The sequence below is a fragment of the Macaca thibetana genome, chromosome 9, assembly GCF_024542745.1.
Source record: "Macaca thibetana thibetana isolate TM-01 chromosome 9, ASM2454274v1, whole genome shotgun sequence".
In the NCBI taxonomy this organism is placed as follows: Eukaryota; Metazoa; Chordata; class Mammalia; order Primates; family Cercopithecidae; genus Macaca; species Macaca thibetana.
Window position 1 is genome coordinate 113,291,776 of NC_065586.1, and position 15,518 is coordinate 113,307,293.

General features: G+C 50.5%; 1 protein-coding gene across 1 annotated transcript in view; it reads right to left on the bottom strand.

Moving 5' to 3' along the window:
• SHTN1 (shootin 1) overlaps positions 1-15,518 on the bottom strand; it is a 905,549-nt gene that overhangs the window by 312,641 nt on the left and 577,390 nt on the right. The gene's annotated exons all lie outside the window — the stretch shown is intronic.

Below are 15,518 nucleotides of genomic sequence, written 5' to 3' on the forward strand. Positions count from 1 at the left end.
TGCATGTAAGACCAGCCCAATCCCAGCCCCTGTAAAATACACAGATGTTGGGTGTCACCAAAATGGTAAAGTAGAAGCAATCTGGCTTCACTGCCCCCCATAGAAAACCAACAACAACGATCTAGTGCCAAGATGATAAACACCAATATCCCAGAACTCAAAACTGAGGCTTTGACAAATCCTGGGGCCACAGAAAAGTGAAAAACTGTGAGCAGAAGGTAGTGAAATGGACTCCTCTGTAACATCCCTTCCCCAAACCGTAAGTCACCATGCAGAAAAGTTCCCTGGACATTTCTACACTGGAAAAAGTAAGATCAAGGCAGCCAGCCAACTTCATCATCTTGACTACCTACTCAGGAAAGTATTCCTGCCTCAACCCACAGGAAGAATCATGAATACCTGTAGGGTGAGGGACCCCTGAAAGCCTCTGGAGTCACATAGACAGTGGAGGTGGGGCTAGCAGCCTAGTGCGTGAAACTCTGGGGCTACTATTCATCTCAGACAAATAAGACCCTGAATCAGAGAGGTGGTTCAGCAGCATCACATTGTAAGAGGCACTCTCCACAGGCCCTCTGGTCATGAACCCCTAGCCAGCCTCCCCACACAGCTGTAGAATCCCCTTTGATGCCCTTTATCTGTGAAAAGGCAGAGCTTTGAACTTTTGCAAGAGTCATGACAAACCTGGGCGTAGGGTGCTATTTAGTGCTGAAAAGGAGGCAGTGATCTAGAGCTAAAGGAATCAGTAGACAAAGTGCACAGAACATCTAAACACACATATGCTAAATAGACCAAACTAACCCAGGCAGCAAAGACTGGAATAAATAATCTTCAATGTGAAGACATATGTGTACATGCATAAGAAACTGCTAACATCAGGAACCATGACTTCTTCAAATGGACAAAGCAAGGAGCCAGTGAGTGATTGACCCAAACAAGATGGCAATCTGTGAGCTCACGAATCAGGAATTCAAAATAGCAGTCTTGAGGAAACTCAGCAAACTCCAAGGTAACACAGAAAAGCAATTCAGAAACTTATCAGAGGAATTTAACAAAGAGATTAAAATAATTTTAAAAATATCAAACAAAAATCTTGGAACTGAGAAGTACATTAGCTGAACTAAAAAACACATCACAAGGTCTCAACAACAGAACAGACCAAGCAGAAGAAATAATGAACTCAAAGACAGGCTATTTGAAAATACACAGTCAGAGGAGAGAAAAGAAAACAGAATGAAAGGAATAAAGAATGCCTACAAAATCTAGAAAAGAGCCTCAGAAAAGCAAATCTAGGAGTACTGGCTTTCAAGAGGGAATTAGAGCAAGGGGGTGGAAAGCGTATTCAAAGAAATAATAACAGTCACCTTTCCAAGTCTAGAGAAAAAATATAAATATGCCAGGTACAGGAAAGTTGAGAATCACCAAACAGATTTAACCCAAATAAAACTACCTCGAAGCATAGAATAATCATACTCTCAAAGGTCAAGGACAAAGAGAAAATGCTAAAAGCAGCAAGAGAAAGCTAACATATAAAGGAGCTCTGATTCATCTCACAACAGACTTCTCAGCAGAAAACATACACACCCAGCATGGGTAGGATGACATATTCAAAGTGCTGAAGGTAAAAAAGACCTGTCAACTGAGAATACTGTACCCAGCAAAACTGTCCTTCAAACATGAGAAAGATTTTGTTAGACAAAAGATGAGGAAATTCATCATCACCACAACTGTCTTACAGAATTGCTAAAGGGAGTTCTTTAATCTGGAAAAAAAGAACATTAATGTGCAACAAAGACAACATCTGAAGGTACAAAACTCACTGATAAAAGTAAATACACAGACAAATTCAGAATACACTTATACCGTAATTGTGGTGTGTCAACCACTCATTTCTCTAGTATGAAGACTAAAAGACAAATATATCAAAAATAACTAGAACAATTTAAGAGATAAACAATATAAAAATATGTAAATTAAGACAATAAAAAGTAATAATACAGGGGAATGCAGTTAAAGTGGAGAGGTTTTTAGTTTTTTCCTTTCTTCGTGACCAAAATTGTCATCTATTCAAATAACTTGTTAACTATAAGATGTTTTTTATAAACCTCATGGTAACCACAAAGCAACCACAAAACCTAACAGATACACTAAAAATAAAAAGGAATTAAAACATACTACCAGGGAAAATCACTTCAAATACACTGATGCTACAGAGTGGAATTGACACCTGTGTTCACAGAAGCCTGAGATATTTCCAGTGGCCACATTCTGTGTACATCACTTTTCTCACTAATTGGCATATGAATGGTGCCTCTGGAATGAGTTGGCCTCTGAAAAAGATGCCTACATGAATGGATTAGCACACGGGAATGCTGGCACTTGTTAGGCAGACACCCTCCTAGGCTGTTCATGGATGGGTTGGCATGTGAATGGGCTGGTCTGTGTAGTAGATGCTGCAGGTGCCCTACCCATGTCTTGGCACTCCAACTCCCTTTTACCTGATCATTTTCTCTGGCCATGAAAGCATGGGCACGTGCAGGGGTAACTAGAAGTGCCAAGGAGTTAATGCTTCTGGGAGCAGCCCTCAATCAATGACTGATGGGAGCTGGTGGATATATGGTGCCCAGTTCCCTTGGCCCTCCTATGGAATAACTCTGTGGCATGTTCACTACTGATACTGTCTCCCCAAGTTCCCCAGTGGACCTGAGCCCCAGTTGCTCATCAGCACACCCTGTATTGACCCCCCCCTTCATCTCCCTGTCTCACTTCTTCACTGCTTTACTGGGGCTTCATGAGAGCACCTCCAAAAGAACCACTCACTCATATCCTTGTCTCAGGGTCACTCCTGGGGACCCCAGACTGGGAGAGGATGTAAACAAGTCAGTATGTGAACTGGTTGGCACACACATGGAATAGCACAAGTCTTTTACTATTTCCCTTGTTGGTTATTAGAAATTTTGTTTTGTTTGCTTTGAGATGGAGTCTCGCTCTGTCACCCAGGCTGGGTGCAATGGTGCAATCTCGGCTCACTGTAACCTCCCCCTCCCAGGTTCAAGCAATTCTCCTTGCCTCAGCCTCCCAAGTAGCTGGGATTACAGGTGTGTGCCACCACACCCGGCTAATTTGTGTATGTGTGTATATATGTGTGTGTGTATTTACATATATATGCATATATTTATATATATATTCATATATTCACATATATATGTGCATATATATATTTTTTGAGACAAAGTCTCACTCTTGTCCCCCAGGCTGGAGTGCAAATGGCACGATCTCAGCTCACTGCAACCTCCACCTCCCGGGTTCAAGCAATTCTCCTGCCTCAGCCTCCCGAGTAGCTGCGATTACAGGCACCTGCCACCACACCCGGCTAATTTTTATATTTTTAGTAGAGATGGGGTTTCACCATGCTGGCCAGGCTGGTCTCAAAGTCTTGACCTCAGGCTATCAGCCCACCTTGGCCTCTCAAAGTGCTGGGATTACAGGCATGAGCCACCCACCACGTCCGGCCTAATTTTTGTATTTTTAGTAGAGGTTTCACCATGTTGGCCAGCCTGGTCTCAAACTACTGACCTCAGATGATCTGCCTGCTTCAGCCTCCCAAAGTGCTGGGATTATAGGCATGAACCACTGCGCCCAGCCTAGAAATGTTTTATGATCTTGCTTGGAAGAATCTTGCAAAAATCACTCTGTGTTCTATGATTAGCAAAATCAATCAGTTCCTGGGTAAATGGTGAACACTGCTACAGGGCATAGCACACAAATTGCAAGAACCAAGAAAATGCCAGGAGGTTCCCATTTGAAAATAAAATAATACTTGTCTTTTAAGTCTTCTTTATTTGTCTTAGGTCTTGGCCAATGCCAAGGCTATCTCTCAGAGGGGTCTTTGTGGATCTTCCCCCTCTTCCCTACAACTAGCAGGCTTTCTGCCCCTCCAACCCTTGAAGACCTACGTCTGACAATGGAATTGACAAGGTATAGGCAGGAACCAGTGAAAGACACAAAGCACCAACAGTGGGATTTCAGGGAGTAGTCATAGGCACTAGGGTTTCTGTAGAGTTTCTCGACATCCCTCAGACCACATTAGCCCAATTAAGGTACAGAAAAAACTTGAACCCAAATGCAATCAACACTGGTCACTCAAGTAGGAGCCCATGATCACACTGATGGGCTGTTCTTTCAGTTCAAACATTCACTGAATACTGGCTATTTTCCAGGCTGAGTGTCCGAAGATGAATCAGCAGCATCCTCAGAAACACAGAGGTAAATTCATTACAAGTTGTACTGGACCTCTCAGCCACTCCCTTCTTGAGGCAATAGCAAGTGCTGTTCAAATGCAAACATGGTGGTTGTCAGGGGTCCACATTATGCAAATTAAAGGTCATGATTATTTGCTTATTTGCTAGTTGGAATTCTTCCATGGTTCTGAGGAAACGGTCCACTGTGTCCCCCTGCCCCTTGTTTCTTGCCCCTGCTTGAGCTATTTACTTCTGGGCCCCTGTGCAGACATATGAATTTGTTCCTTCAAGCCTTTGCTCAGTGGTTCTCAACCTTGCCTGCACACTGACACCTGGGGAGTGTCAGACATTTCATGGCATTCCCCTCCCTGCCATCTCAGTGAGTGCAGGCTGCTCTAACAAATTACCATAGACTGGGTGACTTCAAAAACTACAATGTATTCCTCATGGTTCTGGGGACTGGAAGTCTGAGGTCAGAAAGCAAGAATAGTTGGATTATTGGTGAGGGTCCTCTTCCTGGGACAAGCACAGAGAGAGAGTGAGACAGAAAGAGGGAAAAAGAGACGCAGAGAGGCGGAGGGGGAGACAGGCGGAGACAGGCGGAGACAGGCGGAGACAGGCGGAGACAGGCGGAGACAGGCGGAGACAGGCGGAGACAGGCGGAGACAGGCGGAGACAGGCGGAGACAGGCGGAGACAGGCGGAGACAGGCGGAGACAGGCGGAGACAGGCGGAGAAGGCAGATCTTGTGGCTCGTTCTCTTTTTATAAGGGCATTAATCCTATTATGAGGGTTCCAACCTCATGACCTCATCTACAGCTAATCATCTCCCAAAAGTCCTACCTTCTCATACCATCACATTGGGGTTAGGGTTTTAACATAAATTTTGGGGAGACAGACATTTAGCCCAAAGCACCCTCCAGGATTCAGACATTCTTCATCTGGGGTGCCGCTTGGACACTGGGGTTTTAAAAGCTCTCCCAGGTGACCCAACATGTGGTCAGAATTGAGAACCAGGGCACTAGTGGCTCTCCCAGCCTGAGGTATCCTTCTCCCTTCTGGAATGAATGAAGTCGTACCTTCCAGGCTCGGTTCACATGTCACCTCCACTAGGTGGCATCCCCTGACTCCTGAAAGCAGTCACCCTTGTGTGCTCCATGCTCCCACTCCATCCCCTGCTACCCCTTCCTGTTACAGGATAACAAGGTTCTCACCTGTCCTCTCCTCTCCAGACTCTGAGCTGCCCAAATAAAATGATCGTGCGTTTTTCATCCTTATTGCTTTTTTTTCCCTTTTATTCCTCAAATCTCTACTCTGAAGCATCTCCCACGTAGAGAAGGACCCTGGGTGGGACTTAGGTGCACAGAAAAACCAAGGAGAGCAGCCAGCGTTTGCTGCACACCTACTTTGCACCAGGCCCTGGGCTGAGTCCTGCGTGTGCCTCTCATCCAATGCTCCCTGCAGCCTCCCTGTGGGGACAGTTTGTGAGGACAGCAGCCTGGGGGAGGCATGAGGGCTTGGGTCCTGGGCAGGGATGCTGAAGCGGGTAAGGTCCTCCAGCCAGCGAGGCCTCCCTCACACTGGAACTGATCCTGTCTTAATAAGAGGTAGTATTTCGTCTTCTCCAAACTCAGGGTTTCTTTTGGTGATCCCAGGAGGCTGCTTCTGGACTCCACTTGGGGGATCACCGTCAACTGTTCAGCAGCACCCGGCTCCATGGGAGGGCCTGCGGGGTCTCAGGTTGGCTAAAGTCCACCTCCGGAAATTGGGGGTCCTGGAAATTGCCCTGGAAGCTCCCGGACTCAGGAGGGGAGGGGATTTTGACGGTCACGAGCTGCATCTCCTACTCACGGGTGCAGAAGTGCCCTGCCCCATTTGCACATCTCATCTCCAGCCTCCCGGTACCTGGACCAAAGCCTTCGGTGCGACTCACCCGGCCGCTGTGGTGGTCGTCCCGTTCAGTGGTCCGCCAGCCCTGCATGCCGTATTGTTAGTGCCCTCCCCCACCTTTAAAATGCGAAGAAACTGAAGATCAGGGCCGGTAAGAGATTTTGTTCAAGATGACACAGCCAAAGAGATGCGGCGGGGGCGGTAGAGGAGGAAGAGGGGTCCCTCGGGGGAGGCCCAATCCCCAGGGACCATAGGAGCTGCGAGAGTGGGCGCTGCCAGAAGAGGGGCAGCTAGTCCAGGCCAGGCGCCCCAGGATGAGGTCGTGACTCGAAGGTCGCGGGGTGCTGGAGCTGATGGAGGAACCCTTCTGCACACGCCCGCGGCCCCTCTGCTCAAGCGGCCCAGGAGGGGTCGTGAGGCCGGGCTGCGCTTTCCCAAGCGGCCACCAGGTGGCGCGGCCAGACCGTGCGGGCCCTGAGCTTTTCGCCAGCAGGTGGCGCGTCCCACACTCCCCGCCTTCGCCGCCCAAGACACGAAGAAGGGTCTTCCCGGGAGAGGACATCTCCTGCCGCGGTCCCCGGGGAGGGCTCCCTCCTCCGACTCCAACCTTCCACCGTGGACCCCTGAGAGGGGACGCCTCGGACTCTTGTTCTCACCTCCGTCCCCGGGAGGGGCGCTTCCCACCGCTGTCTCCCCAAGCACAACTCCTGCCAAACTCGTCGCAGCACCCCCACTAGCTTCACCCTGGCCGCCTCCTTCGCGACCCCCCAGCCTCTCTGCGGGCCTGCGGGCAGACGGGGTGCAGCTCGCAAGCGACACCTGGGAGCTCCTCGTGTCCGGATGTCGCGTCCCACCTGGAGCCCCCTGCCTCAGGCGGTCAGGAGCCAGGTCTAAGAATGGCCGGGATGCTGGGACCGGGGCTTTGCTTCCCGTCTCCAGCACTGCGGTGATTCTCAGCTGGGGTCGAGAACCCCTGCCTTCACCGGAGCGCTAGGGCCAGGCGAGCCCAGACAGGAAGGGGACTGGAAGGGCCTTGCGCTTCCTAAGAGGGCCAGTGAGAGAGGAGTCACTCGGACGCAGGAGACCTGGCCGTGCCCCTGCCCTGCTGGGTAAACCTCACACAAGTGGAGCCTGCTTCAGGGTCTGTCCGGGGATGGGGAGGGGATGGGCCAAGGCAGTCCGTATGGTCCTGCCTTGTCACCAAAGGGCAGCTGCTACTTTCATGGGTGGGAAGTAGGTGTGTGGCCTGTCCTTCTAGGGCACTGGCATGTGGGCTGCTGAATGCACTGCTCTGTGCTGGGCGCTGCCTCTGGGTAGCAGGGTGCCCGGCAAATGGGAGGACGGGAAGGAAGCCAACATTTAATGAGCAACTAATATGTGCAGGCTGTGTACCCACGTCACACATTTAAACCTTCTCAGCTGTGTCCGTGTGGTTCTCAGTGCTCTGCCCCTCGCTCTGGCACCGTGCTGGCATGCGGGGGGGGGGGGGCACTCGGTCAACAACGGTGCACGAATGAATCCCCGTCACCAATCTCTGGAGTAGGTTAATATTGCTGCCTGGGTCAGAGGCTTTGCCCCTGAAGGCTTGTGCTGGAGCCCTGCTCAGAACTGCGGGAAACTTTCCTGACACTGTCCCTTCCCCAGTTCAGGTGGGCCAGGCTAAACTCCTGAAGGTGGTGCTTTAGAGAGCCCCTGTGGTCCTGCCTGGTCACCAAAAGAGTAGCTGTTACTTTCATGGGTGGGAAGTAGGGGGTGATCTGACCTTCCAGGGCAGAGACGTCCATTGACTCCCAGCAAGGGAGCTGTTAAGGGCAGAGATTATTTCTGATTACTGGGAAGCTGAGGCAGCTTAAGCTCCGAGTTCCTTGCTTACTTGAAACCTCATGACCGGGAGAAGCCCTGGCAACACGCTCGCGTGATTGTATGTTTCTGTATTTGTTGGCATTGTGAAGTGTGTAATTTGTTATTTCTCATTCTAAATGAATATTAATGTTCATACCTAATTTTGAATGGACAACTTCATAGTTTCTTTTTTTCCTTAAAGAGAGCCCCTCACATTGCATAGGCGGCCACCAGACCTGACCCACTCCCAGCCAAGAGGCATTAAACAGGAAGAAATGCTGTCCCAGGGACAGTCCCTTAAGCCAGCTTCCTGTTGCCTTTTCCAACGTCCTCCCCAGATGGAGGTCCAGCCACATTTCCATCGGGCACCAGGCCCCCTCCTGCCACATCAGCCCATCCCCACCTGGTAGAATTAATTTTAGTGTTACCGGATGGAGAGGCTTGACTGAGTTGTCCAGGTTCTTAGTGCGTCCAACAAAGCAACAAGGGAAGGAAGCAGCCAAGGCGCAGGGAGCAAGCTGGAGCAAGCGGCTCAAGATCCCTGATTATGATGGTTGTTAGGGTTTTTATTAAGCTAGAAGAATTTGGTAACACCCCTACCTGCCCCTTAGAGGTTTCCAATTGGTTACACCCTGTGAAGGATTGGCCCTCGACCAATCAGAGGCTGAAGTGAAGACTTCAGCCTTGTTATCAGAGTGAGCACGTGGCCTGGATGCTGCCTAATCTTGCCCAGAACTGGCTGCACCTGCTCTTCTCTTGTTTCTGCCTTAACCCTTGGTTACCTTAATTCCCTATTCTCCTGCCTTATTAGCATGGAGTCACAAACTAACAAGGGCTAGAAAGTGGGCTTGACAGGGATACAGCAAAACTCCATGCCCTGGTTTCTACCATGGGCACAGCTGCCCCCTGTCCAGAGGTGTCCAGAGCGCAGGTACCTGGTGGATGGGTCAAGCGGAAGGAAGTCAATGGCCAGTCCAGAAGCTTCTCCCAGAGCATCCCTTCATGTTGTGCTGACCGGGAAGTGGTGTTGTGCCCTGGTGGTCAAGACCTTTGCCTGTGGAGACAGGCTGCCTGGCCAGCCTCGATGCTGGGCAGGTTTCTTGACCGAGACGTAAGTGAAGTAGATAGTACCTACCTCAAAGGGTGGTTGTGAGGCCCAAATGAGGTAATACATGTAAATCCTGTGGCATTGAGCCCAGCTGTGCAAGATCTTAAAAAACAAACAAAAAAAAACAAGCCATCCCCATTATTATGTTTTTGTTTGTTTTTGAAACTGGGTCTCACTCTGTCACCAGGCTGGAGTGCAGTGGTGTGATCATGGCTTACTGCAGCCTTGTTCTCCTGGGCTCAGACGATCCTCCTGCCTCAGCCTCCTCAGTAGCTGGGACTAAAGGCATGCCTAGCTAATTTTTTAAATTTTTTGTAGAGACAGGGTCCCATTATGTTGCCCAGGCTGATCTAAAACTCCTGGGTGCAAGGGATCCTCCCACCTCAGCCTCCCTAGTAGCTGGGAATACAGGTGTGCACCACCATGTCTGGCTAATGTTTGCATTTTTTGTAGAGATGGAGGTCTCGTTATGTTGCCCAGGCTGGTCTTGAACTCCTGGGTTCAAGTGATCCTCTTGCCTCGGCCTTCCAAAGTGCTGGGATTACAGGTGTGAGCCACTGCACCTGGCCCCCATTACTGTTTAGGAGGCAGATAATGGGACGGCTTAGCTTTCTCCAGTACTCAGCTCATTGCCTGTGACAGGGGAAGAAGAGGTAAATTTCAAGGTAAGAACCTCAGGCCTGGTGTACTTAGGAGTGGTTCGCGAGATACTCTCAGTGTGGCCCCCACTGAGGCCCCAGTCTTTGGGAACAGGTAGTCTAGGCAGCCCCCACCCAGGTGGGGCATGCACAGCAACCGGCAGTCACCACATGTTGGATGGGAGACTTTCTTCTGCAGCTTTCGCCTCGATGCTCTGGGCGCGACTCTTTCTTCCCCAGCCTGCGCTTGTCACGTTCTCCTGGCTTTCCAGGCACCACATTTGTCTGGTGCTCACTCTCATCTCCCTCACCTGCCCCTCCTTGTTGGCCCGTGTGTTCCACGGCTTATACCTTGGACACTCGGTCTCTTGCGTCTCCCTACCCAAATCTCATCTTGAATTGTAGCTCCCATAATTCCCACGTGCTGTAGCAGGGACCCAGTGGGAGATGATTGAATCATGGGGCCGGTTTCCCCCATACTGTTCTAGTGATAGCGAATAAGTCTCACAAGATCAGATGGTTTTATAAGGAGAAACCTGGCTGGGCACGGTGGCTCACACCTGTAATCCCAGCACTTTGGGAGGCCGAGGTGGGCAGATCATGAGGTCAGGATATTGAGACCATCCTGGCTAACACGGTGAAACCCTGTCTCTACTAAAAGTACAAAAAATTAGCCAGGCCTAGTGGCGGGTGCCTGTAGTCCCAGCTACTCAGGAGGCTGAGGCAGGAGAATGGTGTGAACCTGGGAGGCAGAGCTTGCAGTGAGCTGAGATCGCACCACTGCACTCCAGCCTGAGTGACAGAGTGAGATTCTGTCTCAAAAAAAAAAGGAGGAACCCCTTTCGCTTGGTTCTTATTCTCTGTCTTGCCTTCTGCCGTGATTGCGAGGCCTTCCCAGCCACTTAGACCTGTGAGTCCATTAAACATGTTTTTCTTTACAAATTACCCAGTCTCGGGTATGTCTTTATCAGCAGTGTGAAAATGGACCAATACATCTGTCTCCACACCCTCACCATGGTCTTATCACTCTGGTGGATAAAAAGGCTGCCTCCCTCCCTGAGTTCTCTCTAGAACTCTGGACTCCCAAATGCCTCCTGGGCACCTCTAACCCGACACATCGCAAACCGAGCGCCCTTCCTGCCATCTCTGTGAGTGGCAGCTCCAGCAGCCCCACCCGGACTGTCTCCCTCCAGCTTTCTCCTCCTGCTCTAACTTGAGGAGCACGTGTGCACCTGTAGCCCCGCAGTCGTTCCTGTACCTCCCAGAGATGCTGATGCAGCCAGTTTCAGGTGGTGGAGCTGGGCATTTGTTTATTTTAGAAGCTCCCAGGGGACTCTGCTTATGATTTCATTCATTGACTCATTCACAAGCCTTTGTTCAGCGACAACTAGTGCCAGGCACTAGAGTGTATCTCTAAGGAGTGACCCGATGCACAGGCCCCCTGTGGCTACTAATGCGTGTTTGCAGGATGACAGTGCAGCCAATCAAGGTGCTGACCCAGACCCCTCTCCCCGCAGACAGAGAGCCAATAAGACATACTGGATGAAGGCTGGCCAGGCTGAGTAGCGGCCCCTGTGTTCTCTGCCCCACCCAGCTCTCCAAAAGCCAGGCACATGCTGTGGCTGGCAGAGGGCTGGCTAGGGTCGAGTGGCCTGGGCAGATTGGTGGTTGCCATGGTGACTGATATGCATCTCCGTGCAGCAGAAAACTTTGAAGTTGACTTGGATGTGGGACAACAAAGGGCACTTCCATCTTGGATGCAAATTGTGGCTCCTTTTCATCCTCCCCGGCCCTTTACTCCTCTGCTTTTATTCTTGCCATTAGACCAGGGAATTAAAACCTTTCAAATGCTGTACATTCCAAACATAGGCAATTACAGACCCTGTCTCAGAGGCAAGTCCCTCCTTTAGTCTCTTCAAAAAGTAGTTGCATTTGTAAAAAAACAGAGATGACTGTGCAAAGGCCATCAGCATTGCCTGTGTGTCTCTTCCAACAAATATCATTTATCCAAAAAATATATGTTGATCCAACAAATCTGTATCTGTCCAACAAATATTTATTGAGCATCTATTATGTGCCAGGACTGACTGAGGTGGATGCTGGGGATTTGGTGTGCTGTAAGACCAACCAGGTCTTTGCTCTCTTGTAGCGTATGGTCAGGACTGTCTCTCTGTGCCTCAGTTTCTCCAGTGTACAAGCCAGTGGAAGTAGCCCAGGCATTTTCATGTGGCATTTTCCGAAACCCATGTGCAGATTGGACTCTCTTATCCCTGATTTGGTCTGAGTAGCTTTGCCTTGCTATGTTTTATATTTGGCTTCCTATAATGTTTTGTTTGAAAAAAGAAGTCCATAATTAAAGACAGAAAGGGTGGGGTAGAACTGAATACCACTGACCAAGGGTTCCCTAAAGTTTTTCCAGGTGGAATGTTCTGTGATGTTGCCAGCTGAGGGGACTGTAGGTTCTCCGGGCTGTTAGGCCACAACACAGGGGCCGATAATGGGACCGGGTCAGTTGCATTTAGGATGTAAACCTGCTTGAGATGATTGACATCTGCCTTCACTTTAAATAATTCAACAAGAGAGCAAATACTGCCATGTTTCTCACTGAGGTGACCAAGGGCTTCATTTCCAAAGGCATCTGCCTTCTCACGTTCTGGATCCTACCTGGGCCTCAAGGCCCCACCATCACCCCTTCCTCCCAGAGCTCCTTCAGGACCCGCAGCCTTCAGGGACAGTGCCCTTTTCCGGGATGCCCCCGCCCCAGCTGCTCTTGATGCACCTGCTCTGTGATGACGTGGGGTCCTGGCCTCTCTCTCCAGCTGGGCTGCGTGTTCTTCAAGCGTGGTGCTTGTTGAAGGGATGTTAGGTGAGGTACCGGATGGTCTTCCTTACTCCCTGAATTGCAGGTGGGAGAGGCTAGTGGCAGCCCACCGGACCAACCCTCTGCCTCCTTTCCCTCCCTTCTCAGCATCCTCCCTCCTTCCTGCTCAACAGGTGACTGAGGGACACCAGGCTCTGATGACAAAGGCATCCTGACTCTTTTCCAAAAGCCGCATACACTGTCTGGGTGGGGAAACAAGAAGTGGGACCGTGCATTTTGTGGATGATCTTTGGTTTTGAAAGCTTCAGCAAAGCTCTTATTGACACAGGCAAATCAGACAACTGTCATGTGTGGCCTGCCATTGCTGCCTGGGCCTGCTCCAGGTCCCAGCTGTCACTGTCCCCTAGGCTGAGCCGTCTTGTGTTTGTTTCTTTGGGATGCACATTCCTTCTCTCCCTGAAGGCCAAATTCATGCAGAGAGCAAGGAAAGCTTCGGGGCTGCAGAGCAGCTTGTATCAAAACAGCCTGAGCTGTCTGAAGCCTCCCTCTGGTCGTCATGGGGCCCACACAGAGATCAGAGGCACCTTGGGAGCCAAGGCTGTGTCTTCCACTGCCTTCCACAAGGCCCTTCAGGCCCTCTGTAACTCGCCCATCTAAGAGGTGAACGGCCCCCATTCTCCAGAATCATGGAGGAATCCCGGCTGACAGTGAGGACCACACACAGATGGCCTTCCAGGGGTCTGGACAGCTGGGCTCACTGCAAGGTGGCTGGTTGCTGGCCTTCTGAGGTGGGCAGCTACCGATGTCCCCGGCCTTCAAGTGGCGTGAAGATGCCAGCCCCATTTCGCTCAGAACCCGAGGCCTCAAAATTCCCTCTTTGCACCCCTCCTTTGAGTCCACTCCCATCGTCTTTGAGCCTGAGCTGTTTTGTCTGAGCTCTGTTTCTCCCTCTTCAGCTCCAACCCACCTACCCCTGCCAGGTGATGCAGCCCTCCATGGCTTTAATGTCCCACCCCCCACATGGAGGCCTCCGTCTTGCCCCCAGAGTATGGCGGAGCTCTGTGGACTTGAACGAGCGATTTTTCCAGCTCTAATTGCATGTTGATTAGTACCCAGTCCCCATGCAGTGTTAGCTCCACGAGGCAGGATGACTGATTGACTCACCACTGTGACCTCAGAGCCTAGCACAACTCCTGGCACATAATAGGTGATCAACAAAAATGAATGCATGAACAGCAGATGGCTCAAAATGAGCCTTAATTATGTGGTAGGACTACAGGATATAGAAGGCCTTCTAGAGCCCCCTGGTGCTGGGCTGGAAAGCTGAGCCTGGGTCTGATTCTGAAAGGACTCACCATTCACCTGGGTAAAGACCTGGGCAAGGTGGAGCCTGGAGGAGAGAGGAGATGAGTCAGAACAGCCTTCGCTCTGTGTTAGTCACTTTGCTATGGTCCTTACATCAAGGGAGGTGCTGTTATGATCCCCAGGACTGAGAGGTGAAGTGACTTGCCCGGAGTTCCCTGGTCAATAAGTGGTAAAACCAGAAAGGGATCCAAATGAGGAAGTTTTCCTCCAGAGCTTGGCTCTTACTTGACCACCCGTCACATGCACTGTGCAGTCTTCAGGTGACCCTTGGTTTTGGCTGCTGTCATACCAAGAAGGGGCTGAACACCTGTCTCCTTACAGTGGGCAATGGATATGTCTGTCATTGCCGTGTTACTGTTGCCTCCTTTCAGAAATAAAGAAAAGTGTTCTTGGCCGGGTGTGCTGGCTCATGCCTGTAATCCCAGCACTTTGAGAGGCTGAGGCAAGCAGATTATCTGAGGTCAGGAGTTAAAGACCAGCCTGGCCAACATGGTGAAACCCCATCTCTACAAAAAGTATAAAAATTAGCCAAGTGTGGGGGCATGCACCTGTAATCCTAGCTACTCGGGAGGCTGAGGCAGGAGAATCGCTTGAACCTGGGAGGCAGAGGTTGCAGTGGGCCGAGATCGCGCCACTGCACTCCATTCTGGGTGACAGAGTGAGACTCCGTCTCAAAAAAAAAAAAAAGGTTCTTGCTGGCTCAACTGCACATGCCACTGGGCTCTTGCCTGGCTAGAGTGTCAACCCCATATGGGCAGGGCCATGGCCTGCACTATCGCTGCCCATAGCGACAGGCACCAAGGCCAGCACATGGTAGGCCCTAAGTTAAGATTTGCTGATGGAGACTCAGCCTCCCTAGAAGTTAGAGGGACTGGAAATGCTCTTTCCCCACCTGTTGACATCCCCACCTGCTGCCTGGGGACCAGCAGGATCCTGCCATGAGTACAGGGATCAGAGGCCTAGGTTGGTTGGCACCCACCAACCCTACTCTGGCCAGGCTTTGAGGGTGTGTTGAAGCGGGCCTCCTGGCATCGTGCTGGTGTGAAATGGAGCACTGGTGTGAAAAAGCATCTCTTCCCCTGCTCACTCCCTCAGCATTCTCTCCCCACTGTAGGTTTCAAACTAGCCAAAATGAAAGTGTGCCCTGGGGACCAGATCAATGTAAGTGTGCTATTGTTTTCTGTCCTCAACAGGATAAGGTGCTTGCACCTGAACATCAGTCAGTTATATCCCCAAGCACACTGTTTAGTGCAGCAGGCAGTTTTTTTGGTAGCAAGGCTTTCTTGATGAAGAATGCAGTGCGTTAACAATTGTTAAAGAAAAAGTTATTCTGACCCTTGTTCAAACAGCAAGGAAGACTTTATTCTGGACTATGCTGATAGGTGTCAAGACTAGCACAATAGGGGAGTGAGATCAAGCTCAACTCAGAATACAGCAAAGACAGCTGGGGACTTCAGAATCTTGCTGAAGGCAGGTCAGGGAGATCAGATAACAAGAGTGGAGAGAGACTCTCAATAAGCTGACTTAGGAGAATTCTTGCTACAACTGAACTAGGGAGGCTGAAGACAGGGCCCCAGGGTGACACCTAGTCAGAAACAGGGCTCCCAGGGGCCAGTC